Consider the following 16,131-nt stretch of genomic DNA (forward strand, 5'->3'; position numbering starts at 1 on the left):
GCAGTAAAAAAATTGTATTACATACACAGGTGGTGTAGCTTGCAACACAGATAGGCTACTCCACTGACTAGCACACACTGCTAATATGCCCAAAAGGTTTTACTTGGCTAGGTGCAGTAAAAAATTTGTATTACATACACAGGTGGTGTAGCTTGGAACACAGATAGGCTACTCCACTGACTGACACACACTGCTAATATGCCCAAAAGGTTTTAATTGGCTAGGTGCAGTAAAAAAATTGTATTACATACACAGGTGGTGTAGCTTGCAACACAGATAGGCTACTCCACTGACTAACACACACTGCTAATATGCCCAAAAGGTTTTACTTGGCTAGGTGCAGTAAAAAATTTGCATTACATACACAGGTGGTGTAGCGTGCAACACAGATAGGCTACTCCACTGACTGACACACACTGCTAATATGCCCAAAAGGTTTTACTTGGCTAGGTGCAGTAAAAAATTTGTATTACATACACAGGTGGTGTAGCTTGCAACACAGATAGGCTACTCCACTGACTGACACACACTGCTAATATGCCCAAAAGGTTTTACTTGGCTAGGTGCAGTAAAAAAATTGTATTGCATACACAGGTGGTGTAGCTTGCAAGACAGATAGGCTACTCCACTGACTGACACACACTGCTAATATGCCCAAAATGTTTTACTTGGCTAGGTGCAGTAAAAATTTGTATTACATACACAGGTGGTGTAGCTTGCAACACAGATAGGCTACTCCACTGACTAACACACACTGCTAATATGCCCAAAAGGTTTTACTTGGCTAGGTGCAGTAAAAAATGTGTATTACATACACAGGTGGTGTAGCTGGCAACACAGATAGGCTACTCCACTGACTGACACACACTGCTAATATGCCCAAAAGGTTTTACTTGGCTAGGTGCAGTAAAAAAATTGTATTACATACACAGGTGGTGTAGCTTGCAACACAGTTAGGCTTCTCCACTGACTAACACACACTGCTAATATGCCCAAAAGGTTTTACTTGGCTAGGTGCAGTAAAAAATGTGTATTACATACACAGGTGGTGTAGCTTGGAACACAGATAGGCTACTCCACTGACTGACACACACTGCTAATATGCCCAAAATGTTTTACTTGGCTAGGTGCAGAAAAAAATTTGTATTACATACACAGGTGGTGTAGCTTGCAACACAGATAGGCTACTCCACTGACTAACACACACTGCTAATATGCCCAAAAGGTTTTACTTGGCTAGGTGCAGTAAAAAAATTGTATTGCATACACAGGTGGTGTAGCTTGCAAGACAGATAGGCTACTCCACTGACTGACACACACTGCTAATATGCCCAAAATGTTTTACTTGGCTAGGTGCAGTAAAAATTTGTATTACATACACAGGTGGTGTAGCTTGCAACACAGATAGGCTACTCCACTGACTAACACACACTGCTAATATGCCCAAAAGGTTTTACTTGGCTAGGTGCAGTAAAAAATGTGTATTACATACACAGGTGGTGTAGCTGGCAACACAGATAGGCTACTCCACTGACTGACACACACTGCTAATATTCCCAAAAGGTTTTACTTGGCTAGGTGCAGTAAAAAAATTGTATTACATACACAGGTGGTGTAGCTTGCAACACAGTTAGGCTACTCCACTGACTAACACACACTGCTAATATGCCCAAAAGGTTTTACTTGGCTAGGTGCAGTAAAAAGTGTGTATTACATACACAGGTGGTGTAGCTTGGAACACAGATAGGCTACTCCACTGACTGACACACACTGCTAATATGCCCAAAATGTTTTACTTGGCTAGGTGCAGTAAAAAATTTGTATTACATACACAGGTGGTGTAGCTTGCAACACAGATAGGCTACTCCACTGACTAACACACACTGCTAATATGCCCAAAAGGTTTTACTTGGCTAGGTGCAGTAAAAAATTTGTATTACATACACAGGTGGTGTAGCGTGCAACACAGATAGGCTACTCCACTGACTGACACACACTGCTAATATGCCCAAAAGGTTTTACTTGGCTAGGTGCAGTAAAAAATTTGTATTACATACACAGGTGGTGTAGCTTGCAACACAGATAGGATACTCCACTGACTGACACACACTGCTAATATGCCCAAAAGGTTTTACTTGGCTAGGTGCAGTAAAAAAATTGTATTACATACATAGGTGGTGTAGCTTGCAACACAGATAGGCTACTCCACTGACTGATACATACTGCTAATATGCCCAAAAGGTATTACTTGGCTAGGTGCAGTAAAAAATCTGTATTACATACACAGGTGGTGTAGCTTGCAACACAGATAGGCTACTCCACTGACACACACTGCTAATATGCCCAAAAGGTTTTACCTGGCAAGGTGCAGTAAAAAAAATTGTATTGCATACACAGGTGGTGTAGCTTTCAACACAGATAGGCAACTCCACTGACTCACACACTGCTAATATGCCCAAAAGGTTTTACTTGGCTAGGCGCAGTAAAAAATTTGTATTACATACACAGGTGGTATAGCTTGCAACACAGAAAGGCTACTCCACTGACTGACACACACTGCTAATATGCCCAAAAGGTTTTACTTGGCTAGGTGCAGTAAAAAAATTGTATTAAAGACATAGGTGGTGTAGCTTGCAACACAGGTAGGCTACTCCACTGACTGACACACACTGCTAATATGCCCAAAAGGTTTTACTTGGCTAGGTGCAGTAAAAAATTTGTATTACATACACAGGTGGTGTAGCTTGCAACACAGATAGGCTACTCCACTGACTGACACACACTGCTAATATGCCCAAAAGGTTTTACTTGGCTAGGTGCAGTAAAAAATTTGTATTACTTACACAGGTGGTGTAGCTTGCAACACAGATAGGCTACTGCACTGACTAACACACACTGCTAATATGCCCAAAAGGTTTTACTTGGCTAGGTGCAGTAAAAAATTTGTATTACATAAACAGGTGGTATAGCTTGCAACACAGATAGGCTACTCCACTGACTGACACACACTGCTAATATGCCCAAAAGGTTTTACTTGGCTAGGTGCAGTAAAAAATTTGTATTACATACACAGGTGGTGTAGCTTGCAACACAGAGAGGCTACTCCACTGACTAACACACACTGCTAATATGCCCAAAAGGTTTTACTTGGCTAGGTGCAGTAAAAAAATTGTATTACATACACAGGAGTTGTAGCTTGCAACACAGATAGGCTACTCCACTGACTAACACACACTGCTAATATGCCCAAAACGTTTTACTTGGCTAGGTGCAGTAAAAAATTTGTATTGCATACACAGGTGGTGTAGCTTGCAAGACAGATAGGCTCCTCCACTGACTGACACACACTGCTAATATGCCCAAAATGTTTTACTTGGCTAGGTGCAGTAAAAAATTTTTATTACATACACAGGTGGTGTAGCTTGCAACACAGATAGGCTACTCCACTGACCAGCACACACTGCTAATATGCCCAAAAGGTTTTACTTGGCTAGGTGCAGTAAAAAATTTGTATTACATACACAGGTGGTGTAGCTTGGAACACAGATAGGCTACTCCACTGACTGACACACACTGCTAATATGCCCAAAAGGTTTTACTTGGCTAGGTGCAGTAAAAAATTTGTATTACATACACAGGTGGTGTAGCTTGCAACACAGATAGGCTACTCCACTGACTAACACACACTGCTAATATGCCCAAAAGGTTTTACTTGGCTAGGTGCAGTAAAAAATTTGCATTACATACACAGGTGGTGTAGCGTGCAACACAGATAGGCTACTCCACTGACTGACACACACTGCTAATATGCCCAAAAGGTTTTACTTGGCTAGGTGCAGTAAAAAATTTGTATTGCATACACAGGTGGTGTAGCTTGCAAGACAGATAGGCTACTCCACTGACTGACACACACTGCTAATATGCCCAAAATGTTTTACTTGGCTAGGTGCAGTAAAAATTTGTATTACATACACAGGTGGTGTAGCTTGCAACACAGATAGGCTACTCCACTGACTAACACACACTGCTAATATGCCCAAAAGGTTTTACTTGGCTAGGTGCAGTAAAAAATGTGTATTACATACACAGGTGGTGTAGCTGGCAACACAGACAGGCTACTCCACTGACTGACACACACTGCTAATATGCCCAAAAGGTTTTACTTGGCTAGGTGCAGTAAAAAAATTGTATTACATACACAGGTGGTGTAGCTTGCAACACAGTTAGGCTACTCCACTGACTAACACACACTGCTAATATGCCCAAAAGGTTTTACTTGGCTAGGTGCAGTAAAAAATGTGTATTACATACACAGGTGGTGTAGCTTGGAACACAGATAGGCTACTCCACTGACTGACACACACTGCTAATATGCCCAAAATGTTTTACTTGGCTAGGTGCAGTAAAAAATTTGTATTACATACACAGGTGGTGTAGCTTGCAACACAGATAGGCTACTCCACTGACTAACACACATTGCTAATATGCCCAAAAGGTTTTACTTGGCTAGGTGCAGTAAAAAATTTGTATTACATACACAGGTGGTGTAGCGTGCAACACAGATAGGCTACTCCACTGACTGACACACACTGCTAATATGCCCAAAAGGTTTTACTTGGCTAGGTGCAGTAAAAAATTTGTATTACATACACAGGTGGTGTAGCTTGCAACACAGATAGGCTACTCCACTGACTGACACACACTGCTAATATGCCCAAAAGGTTTTACTTGGCTAGGTGCAGTAAAAAAATTGTATTACATACATAGGTGGTGTAGCTTGCAACACAGATAGGCTACTCCACTGACTGATACATACTGCTAATATGCCCAAAAGGTATTACTTGGCTAGGTGCAGTAAAAAATCTGTATTACATACACAGGTGGTGTAGCTTGCAACACAGATAGGCTACTCCACTGACACACACTGCTAATATGCCCAAAAGGTTTTACTTGGCAAGGTGCAGTAAAAAAAATTGTATTGCATACACAGGTGGTGTAGCTTTCAACACAGATAGGCAACTCCACTGACTCACACACTGCTAATATGCCCAAAAGGTTTTACTTGGCTAGGCGCAGTAAAAAATTTGTATTACATACACAGGTGGTATAGCTTGCAACACAGAAAGGCTACTCCACTGACTGACACACACTGCTAATATGCCCAAAAGGTTTTACTTGGCTAGGTGCAGTAAAAAAATTGTATTAAAGACATAGGTGGTGTAGCTTGCAACACAGGTAGGCTACTCCACTGACTGACACACACTGCTAATATGCCCAAAAGGTTTTACTTGGCTAGGTGCAGTAAAAAATTTGTATTACATACACAGGTGGGGTAGCTTGCAACACAGATAGGCTACTCCACTGACTGACACACACTGCTAATATGCCCAAAAGGTTTTACTTGGCTAGGTGCAGTAAAAAATTTGTATTACTTACACAGGTGGTGTAGATTGCAACACAGATAGGCTACTGCACTGACTAACACACACTGCTAATATGCCCAAAAGGTTTTACTTGGCTAGGTGCAGTAAAAAATTTGTATTACATAAACAGGTGGTATAGCTTGCAACACAGATAGGCTACTCCACTGACTGACACACACTGCTAATATGCCCAAAAGGTTTTACTTGGCTAGGTGCAGTAAAAAATTTGTATTACATACACAGGTGGTGTAGCTTGCAACACAGAGAGGCTACTCCACTGACTAACACACACTGCTAATATGCCCAAAAGGTTTTACTTGGCTAGGTGCAGTAAAAAAATTGTATTACATACACAGGAGTTGTAGCTTGCAACACAGATAGGCTACTCCACTGACTAACACACACTGCTAATATGCCCAAAACGTTTTACTTGGCTAGGTGCAGTAAAAAATTTGTATTGCATACACAGGTGGTGTAGCTTGCAAGACAGATAGGCTACTCCACTGACTGACACACACTGCTAATATGCCCAAAATGTTTTACTTGGCTAGGTGCAGTAAAAAAATTTTATTACATACACAGGTGGTGTAGCTTGCAACACAGATAGGCTACTCCACTGACCAGCACACACTGCTAATATGCCCAAAAGGTTTTACTTGGCTAGGTGCAGTAAAAAATTTGTATTACATACACAGGTGGTGTAGCTTGGAACACAGATAGGCTACTCCACTGACTGACACACACTGCTAATATGCCCAAAAGGTTTTACTTGGCTAGGTGCAGTAAAAAATTTGTATTACATACACAGGTGGTGTAGCTTGCAACACAGATAGGCTACTCCACTGACTAACACACACTGCTAATATGCCCAAAAGGTTTTACTTGGCTAGGTGCAGTAAAAAATTTGCATTACATACACAGGTGGTGTAGCGTGCAACACAGATAGGCTACTCCACTGACTGACACACACTGCTAATATGCCCAAAAGGTTTTACTTGGCTAGGTGCAGTAAAAAATTTGTATTGCATACACAGGTGGTGTAGCTTGCAAGACAGATAGGCTACTCCACTGACTGACACACACTGCTAATATGCCCAAAATGTTTTACTTGGCTAGGTGCAGTAAAAATTTGTATTACATACACAGGTGGTGTAGCTTGCAACACAGATAGGCTACTCCACTGACTAACACACACTGCTAATATGCCCAAAAGGTTTTACTTGGCTAGGTGCAGTAAAAAATGTGTATTACATACACAGGTGGTGTAGCTGGCAACACAGACAGGCTACTCCACTGACTGACACACACTGCTAATATGCCCAAAAGGTTTTACTTGGCTAGGTGCAGTAAAAAAATTGTATTACATACACAGGTGGTGTAGCTTGCAACACAGTTAGGCTACTCCACTGACTAACACACACTGCTAATATGCCCAAAAGGTTTTACTTGGCTAGGTGCAGTAAAAAATGTGTATTACATACACAGGTGGTGTAGCTTGGAACACAGATAGGCTACTCCACTGACTGACACACACTGCTAATATGCCCAAAATGTTTTACTTGGCTAGGTGCAGTAAAAAATTTGTATTACATACACAGGTGGTGTAGCTTGCAACACAGATAGGCTACTCCACTGACTAACACACATTGCTAATATGCCCAAAAGGTTTTACTTGGCTAGGTGCAGTAAAAAATTTGTATTACATACACAGGTGGTGTAGCGTGCAACACAGATAGGCTACTCCACTGACTGACACACACTGCTAATATGCCCAAAAGGTTTTACTTGGCTAGGTGCAGTAAAAAATTTGTATTACATACACAGGTGGTGTAGCTTGCAACACAGATAGGCTACTCCACTGACTGACACACACTGCTAATATGCCCAAAAGGTTTTACTTGGCTAGGTGCAGTAAAAAAATTGTATTACATACATAGGTGGTGTAGCTTGCAACACAGATAGGCTACTCCACTGACTGATACATACTGCTAATATGCCCAAAAGGTATTACTTGGCTAGGTGCAGTAAAAAATCTGTATTACATACACAGGTGGTGTAGCTTGCAACACAGATAGGCTACTCCACTGACACACACTGCTAATATGCCCAAAAGGTTTTACTTGGCAAGGTGCAGTAAAAAAAATTGTATTGCATACACAGGTGGTGTAGCTTTCAACACAGATAGGCAACTCCACTGACTCACACACTGCTAATATGCCCAAAAGGTTTTACTTGGCTAGGCGCAGTAAAAAATTTGTATTACATACACAGGTGGTATAGCTTGCAACACAGAAAGGCTACTCCACTGACTGACACACACTGCTAATATGCCCAAAAGGTTTTACTTGGCTAGGTGCAGTAAAAAAATTGTATTAAAGACATAGGTGGTGTAGCTTGCAACACAGGTAGGCTACTCCACTGACTGACACACACTGCTAATATGCCCAAAAGGTTTTACTTGGCTAGGTGCAGTAAAAAATTTGTATTACATACACAGGTGGTGTAGCTTGCAACACAGATAGGCTACTCCACTGACTGACACACACTGCTAATATGCCCAAAAGGTTTTACTTGGCTAGGTGCAGTAAAAAATTTGTATTACTTACACAGGTGGTGTAGATTGCAACACAGATAGGCTACTGCACTGACTAACACACACTGCTAATATGCCCAAAAGGTTTTACTTGGCTAGGTGCAGTAAAAAATTTGTATTACATAAACAGGTGGTATAGCTTGCAACACAGATAGGCTACTCCACTGACTGACACACACTGCTAATATGCCCAAAAGGTTTTACTTGGCTAGGTGCAGTAAAAAATTTGTATTACATACACAGGTGGTGTAGCTTGCAACACAGAGAGGCTACTCCACTGACTAACACACACTGCTAATATGCCCAAAAGGTTTTACTTGGCTAGGTGCAGTAAAAAAATTGTATTACATACACAGGAGTTGTAGCTTGCAACACAGATAGGCTACTCCACTGACTAACACACACTGCTAATATGCCCAAAACGTTTTACTTGGCTAGGTGCAGTAAAAAATTTGTATTGCATACACAGGTGGTGTAGCTTGCAAGACAGATAGGCTACTCCACTGACTGACACACACTGCTAATATGCCCAAAATGTTTTACTTGGCTAGGTGCAGTAAAAAAATTTTATTACATACACAGGTGGTGTAGCTTGCAACACAGATAGGCTACTCCACTGACCAGCACACACTGCTAATATGCCCAAAAGGTTTTACTTGGCTAGGTGCAGTAAAAAATTTGTATTACATACACAGGTGGTGTAGCTTGGAACACAGATAGGCTACTCCACTGACTGACACACACTGCTAATATGCCCAAAAGGTTTTACTTGGCTAGGTGCAGTAAAAAATTTGTATTACATACACAGGTGGTGTAGCTTGCAACACAGATAGGCTACTCCACTGACTAACACACACTGCTAATATGCCCAAAAGGTTTTACTTGGCTAGGTGCAGTAAAAAATTTGCATTACATACACAGGTGGTGTAGCGTGCAACACAGATAGGCTACTCCACTGACTGACACACACTGCTAATATGCCCAAAAGGTTTTACTTGGCTAGGTGCAGTAAAAAATTTGTATTGCATACACAGGTGGTGTAGCTTGCAAGACAGATAGGCTACTCCACTGACTGACACACACTGCTAATATGCCCAAAATGTTTTACTTGGCTAGGTGCAGTAAAAATTTGTATTACATACACAGGTGGTGTAGCTTGCAACACAGATAGGCTACTCCACTGACTAACACACACTGCTAATATGCCCAAAAGGTTTTACTTGGCTAGGTGCAGTAAAAAATGTGTATTACATACACAGGTGGTGTAGCTGGCAACACAGACAGGCTACTCCACTGACTGACACACACTGCTAATATGCCCAAAAGGTTTTACTTGGCTAGGTGCAGTAAAAAAATTGTATTACATACACAGGTGGTGTAGCTTGCAACACAGTTAGGCTACTCCACTGACTAACACACACTGCTAATATGCCAAAAAGGTTTTACTTGGCTAGGTGCAGTAAAAAATGTGTATTACATACACAGGTGGTGTAGCTTGGAACACAGATAGGCTACTCCACTGACTGACACACACTGCTAATATGCCCAAAATGTTTTACTTGGCTAGGTGCAGTAAAAAATTTGTATTACATACACAGGTGGTGTAGCTTGCAACACAGATAGGCTACTCCACTGACTAACACACATTGCTAATATGCCCAAAAGGTTTTACTTGGCTAGGTGCAGTAAAAAATTTGTATTACATACACAGGTGGTGTAGCGTGCAACACAGATAGGCTACTCCACTGACTGACACACACTGCTAATATGCCCAAAAGGTTTTACTTGGCTAGGTGCAGTAAAAAATTTGTATTACATACACAGGTGGTGTAGCTTGCAACACAGATAGGCTACTCCACTGACTGACACACACTGCTAATATGCCCAAAAGGTTTTACTTGGCTAGGTGCAGTAAAAAAATTGTATTACATACATAGGTGGTGTAGCTTGCAACACAGATAGGCTACTCCACTGACTGATACATACTGCTAATATGCCCAAAAGGTATTACTTGGCTAGGTGCAGTAAAAAATCTGTATTACATACACAGGTGGTGTAGCTTGCAACACAGATAGGCTACTCCACTGACACACACTGCTAATATGCCCAAAAGGTTTTACTTGGCAAGGTGCAGTAAAAAAAATTGTATTGCATACACAGGTGGTGTAGCTTTCAACACAGATAGGCAACTCCACTGACTCACACACTGCTAATATGCCCAAAAGGTTTTACTTGGCTAGGCGCAGTAAAAAATTTGTATTACATACACAGGTGGTATAGCTTGCAACACAGAAAGGCTACTCCACTGACTGACACACACTGCTAATATGCCCAAAAGGTTTTACTTGGCTAGGTGCAGTAAAAAAATTGTATTAAAGACATAGGTGGTGTAGCTTGCAACACAGGTAGGCTACTCCACTGACTGACACACACTGCTAATATGCCCAAAAGGTTTTACTTGGCTAGGTGCAGTAAAAAATTTGTATTACATACACAGGTGGTGTAGCTTGCAACACAGATAGGCTACTCCACTGACTGACACACACTGCTAATATGCCCAAAAGGTTTTACTTGGCTAGGTGCAGTAAAAAATTTGTATTACTTACACAGGTGGTGTAGATTGCAACACAGATAGGCTACTGCACTGACTAACACACACTGCTAATATGCCCAAAAGGTTTTACTTGGCTAGGTGCAGTAAAAAATTTGTATTACATAAACAGGTGGTATAGCTTGCAACACAGATAGGCTACTCCACTGACTGACACACACTGCTAATATGCCCAAAAGGTTTTACTTGGCTAGGTGCAGTAAAAAATTTGTATTACATACACAGGTGGTGTAGCTTGCAACACAGAGAGGCTACTCCACTGACTAACACACACTGCTAATATGCCCAAAAGGTTTTACTTGGCTAGGTGCAGTAAAAAAATTGTATTACATACACAGGAGTTGTAGCTTGCAACACAGATAGGCTACTCCACTGACTAACACACACTGCTAATATGCCCAAAACGTTTTACTTGGCTAGGTGCAGTAAAAAATTTGTATTGCATACACAGGTGGTGTAGCTTGCAAGACAGATAGGCTACTCCACTGACTGACACACACTGCTAATATGCCCAAAATGTTTTACTTGGCTAGGTGCAGTAAAAAAATTTTATTACATACACAGGTGGTGTAGCTTGCAACACAGATAGGCTACTCCACTGACCAGCACACACTGCTAATATGCCCAAAAGGTTTTACTTGGCTAGGTGCAGTAAAAAATTTGTATTACATACACAGGTGGTGTAGCTTGGAACACAGATAGGCTACTCCACTGACTGACACACACTGCTAATATGCCCAAAAGGTTTTACTTGGCTAGGTGCAGTAAAAAATTTGTATTACATACACAGGTGGTGTAGCTTGCAACACAGATAGGCTACTCCACTGACTAACACACACTGCTAATATGCCCAAAAGGTTTTACTTGGCTAGGTGCAGTAAAAAATTTGCATTACATACACAGGTGGTGTAGCGTGCAACACAGATAGGCTACTCCACTGACTGACACACACTGCTAATATGCCCAAAAGGTTTTACTTGGCTAGGTGCAGTAAAAAATTTGTATTGCATACACAGGTGGTGTAGCTTGCAAGACAGATAGGCTACTCCACTGACTGACACACACTGCTAATATGCCCAAAATGTTTTACTTGGCTAGGTGCAGTAAAAATTTGTATTACATACACAGGTGGTGTAGCTTGCAACACAGATAGGCTACTCCACTGACTAACACACACTGCTAATATGCCCAAAAGGTTTTACTTGGCTAGGTGCAGTAAAAAATGTGTATTACATACACAGGTGGTGTAGCTGGCAACACAGACAGGCTACTCCACTGACTGACACACACTGCTAATATGCCCAAAAGGTTTTACTTGGCTAGGTGCAGTAAAAAAATTGTATTACATACACAGGTGGTGTAGCTTGCAACACAGTTAGGCTACTCCACTGACTAACACACACTGCTAATATGCCCAAAAGGTTTTACTTGGCTAGGTGCAGTAAAAAATGTGTATTACATACACAGGTGGTGTAGCTTGGAACACAGATAGGCTACTCCACTGACTGACACACACTGCTAATATGCCCAAAATGTTTTACTTGGCTAGGTGCAGTAAAAAATTTGTATTACATACACAGGTGGTGTAGCTTGCAGCACAGAGAGGCTACTCCACTGACTAACACACATTGCTAATATGCCCAAAAGGTTTTACTTGGCTAGGTGCAGTAAAAAATTTGTATTACATACACAGGTGGTGTAGCGTGCAACACAGATAGGCTACTCCACTGACTGACACACACTGCTAATATGCCCAAAAGGTTTTACTTGGCTAGGTGCAGTAAAAAATTTGTATTACATACACAGGTGGTGTAGCTTGCAACACAGATAGGCTACTCCACTGACTGACACACACTGCTAATATGCCCAAAAGGTTTTACTTGGCTAGGTGCAGTAAAAAAATTGTATTACATACATAGGTGGTGTAGCTTGCAACACAGATAGGCTACTCCACTGACTGATACATACTGCTAATATGCCCAAAAGGTATTACTTGGCTAGGTGCAGTAAAAAATCTGTATTACATACACAGGTGGTGTAGCTTGCAACACAGATAGGCTACTCCACTGACACACACTGCTAATATGCCCAAAAGGTTTTACTTGGCAAGGTGCAGTAAAAAAAATTGTATTGCATACACAGGTGGTGTAGCTTTCAACACAGATAGGCAACTCCACTGACTCACACACTGCTAATATGCCCAAAAGGTTTTACTTGGCTAGGCGCAGTAAAAAATTTGTATTACATACACAGGTGGTATAGCTTGCAACACAGAAAGGCTACTCCACTGACTGACACACACTGCTAATATGCCCAAAAGGTTTTACTTGGCTAGGTGCAGTAAAAAAATTGTATTAAAGACATAGGTGGTGTAGCTTGCAACACAGGTAGGCTACTCCACTGACTGACACACACTGCTAATATGCCCAAAAGGTTTTACTTGGCTAGGTGCAGTAAAAAATTTGTATTACATACACAGGTGGTGTAGCTTGCAACACAGATAGGCTACTCCACTGACTGACACACACTGCTAATATGCCCAAAAGGTTTTACTTGGCTAGGTGCAGTAAAAAATTTGTATTACTTACACAGGTGGTGTAGCTTGCAACACAGATAGGCTACTGCACTGACTAACACACACTGCTAATATGCCCAAAAGGTTTTACTTGGCTAGGTGCAGTAAAAAATTTGTATTACATAAACAGGTGGTATAGCTTGCAACACAGATAGGCTACTCCACTGACTGACACACACTGCTAATATGCCCAAAAGGTTTTACTTGGCTAGGTGCAGTAAAAAATTTGTATTACATACACAGGTGGTGTAGCTTGCAACACAGAGAGGCTACTCCACTGACTAACACACACTGCTAATATGCCCAAAAGGTTTTACTTGGCTAGGTGCAGTAAAAAAATTGTATTACATACACAGGTGTTGTAGCTTGCAACACAGATAGGCTACTCCACTGACTAACACACACTGCTAATATGCCCAAAACGTTTTACTTGGCTAGGTGCAGTAAAAAATTTGTATTGCATACACAGGTGGTGTAGCTTGCAAGACAGATAGGCTACTCCACTGACTGACACACACTGCTAATATGCCCAAAATGTTTTACTTGGCTAGGTGCAGTAAAAAAATTTTATTACATACACAGGTGGTGTAGCTTGTAACACAGATAGGCTACTCCACTGACCAGCACACATTGCTAATATGCCCAAAAGGTTTTACTTGGCTAGGTGCAGTAAAAAATTTGTATTACATACACAGGTGGTGTAGCTTGGAAAACAGATTGGCTACTCCACTGACTGACACACACTGCTAATATGCCCAAAAGGTTTTACTTGGCTAGGTGCAGTAAAAAATTTGTGTTACATACACAGGTGGTGTAGCTTGCAACACAGATAGGCTACTCCACTGACTAACACACACTGCTAATATGCCCAAATGGTTTTACTTGGCTAGGTGCAGTAAAAAATTTGCATTACATACACAGGTGGTGTAGCGTGCAAAACAGATAGGCTACTCCACTGACTGACACACACTGCTAATATGCCCAAAAGGTTTTACTTGGCTAGGTGCAGTAAAAAATTTGTATTACATACACAGGTGGTGTAGCTTGCAACACAGATAGGCTACTCCACTGACTGACACACACTGCTAATATGCCCAAAAGGTTTTACTTGGCTAGGTGCAGTAAAAAATTTGTATTACATACAGAGGTGGTGTAGCTTGCAACACAGATAGGCTACTCCACTGACTAACACACACTGCTAATATGCCCAAAAGGTTTTACTTGGCTAGGTGCAGTAAAAAAATTGTATTACATACACAGGTGGTGTAGATTGCAAAACAGATAGGCTACTCCACTGACTAGCACACACTGCTAATATGCCCAAAAGGTTTTACTTGGCTAGGTGCAGTAAAAAATTTGTATTACATACACAGGTGGTGTAGCTTGGAACACAGATAGGCTACTCCACTGACTGACACACACTGCTAATATGCCCAAAAGGTTTTAATTGGCTAGGTGCAGTAAAAAAATTGTATTACATACACAGGTGGTGTAGCTTGCAACACAGATAGGCTACTCCACTGACTGACACACACTGCTAATATGCCCAAAAGGTTTTACTTGGCTAGGTGCAGTAAAGAAATTGTATTACATACATAGGTGGTGTAGCTTGCAACACAGATAGGCTACTCCACTGACTGACACACACTGCTAATATGCCCAAAAGGTTTTACTTGGCTAGGTGCAGTAAAAAATTTGTATTACATACACAGGTGGTGTAGCTTGCAACACAGATAGGCTACTCCACTGACTAACACACACTGCTAATATGCCCAAAAGGTTTTACTTGGCTAGGTGCAGTAAAAAAATTGTATTACATACACAGGTGGTGTAGCTTGCAACACAGATAGGCTACTCCACTGACTAGCACACACTGCTAATATGCCCAAAAGGTTTTACTTGGCTAGGTGCAGTAAAAAAATTGTATTACATAAACAGGTGGTGTAGCTTGGAACACAGATAGGCTACTCCACTGACTGACACACACTGCTAATATGCCCAAAAGGTTTTACTTGGCTAGGTGCAGTAAAAAAATTGTATTACATACACAGGTGGTGTAGCTTGCAACACAGATAGGCTACTCCACTGACTAACACACACTGCTAATATGCCCAAAAGGTTTTACTTGGCTAGGTGCAGTAAAAAATTTGCATTACATACACAGGTGGTGTAGCGTGCAACACAGATAGGCTACTCCACTGACTGACACACACTGCTAATATGCCCAAAAGGTTTTACTTGGCTAGGTGCAGTAAAAAATTTGTATTACATACACAGGTGGTGTAGCTTGCAACACAGATAGGCTACTCCACTGACTGACACACACTGCTAATATGCCCAAAAGGTTTTACTTGGCTAGGTGCAGTTAAAAATGTGTATTACATACACAGGTGGTGTAGCTTGCAACACAGATAGGCTACTCCACTAACTAACACACACTGCTAATATGCCCAAATGGTTTTACTTGGCTAGGTGCAGCAAAAAAATTGTATTACATACACAGGTGGTGTAGCTTGCAACACAGATAGGCTACTCCACTGACTAACACACACTGCTAATATGCCTAAAACGTTTTACTTGGCTAGGTGCAGTAAAAAGTTTGTATTGCATACACAGGTGGTGTAGCTTGCAAGACAGATAGGCTACTCCACTGACTAACACACACTGCTAATATGCAAAAAAGGTTTTACTTGGCAAGGTGCAGTAAAAAAAATTATATTACATACACAGGTGGTGTTGCTTTCAACACAGATAGGCTACTCCACTGACTGACACACACTGCTAATATGCCCAAAAGGTTTTACTTGGCTAGGTGCAGTAAAAAAATTGTATTACTTACACAGGTGGTGTAGCTTGCAACACAGATAGGCTACTGCACTGACTAACACACACTGCTAATATGCCCAAAAGGTTTTACTTGGCTAGGTGC

Source organism: Phyllobates terribilis, unplaced genomic scaffold, assembly GCF_046119375.1.
Source record: "Phyllobates terribilis strain yellow unplaced genomic scaffold, ASM4611937v1 Scaffold_1__5_contigs__length_1240528914, whole genome shotgun sequence".
NCBI classification, from domain to species: domain Eukaryota; kingdom Metazoa; phylum Chordata; class Amphibia; order Anura; family Dendrobatidae; genus Phyllobates; species Phyllobates terribilis.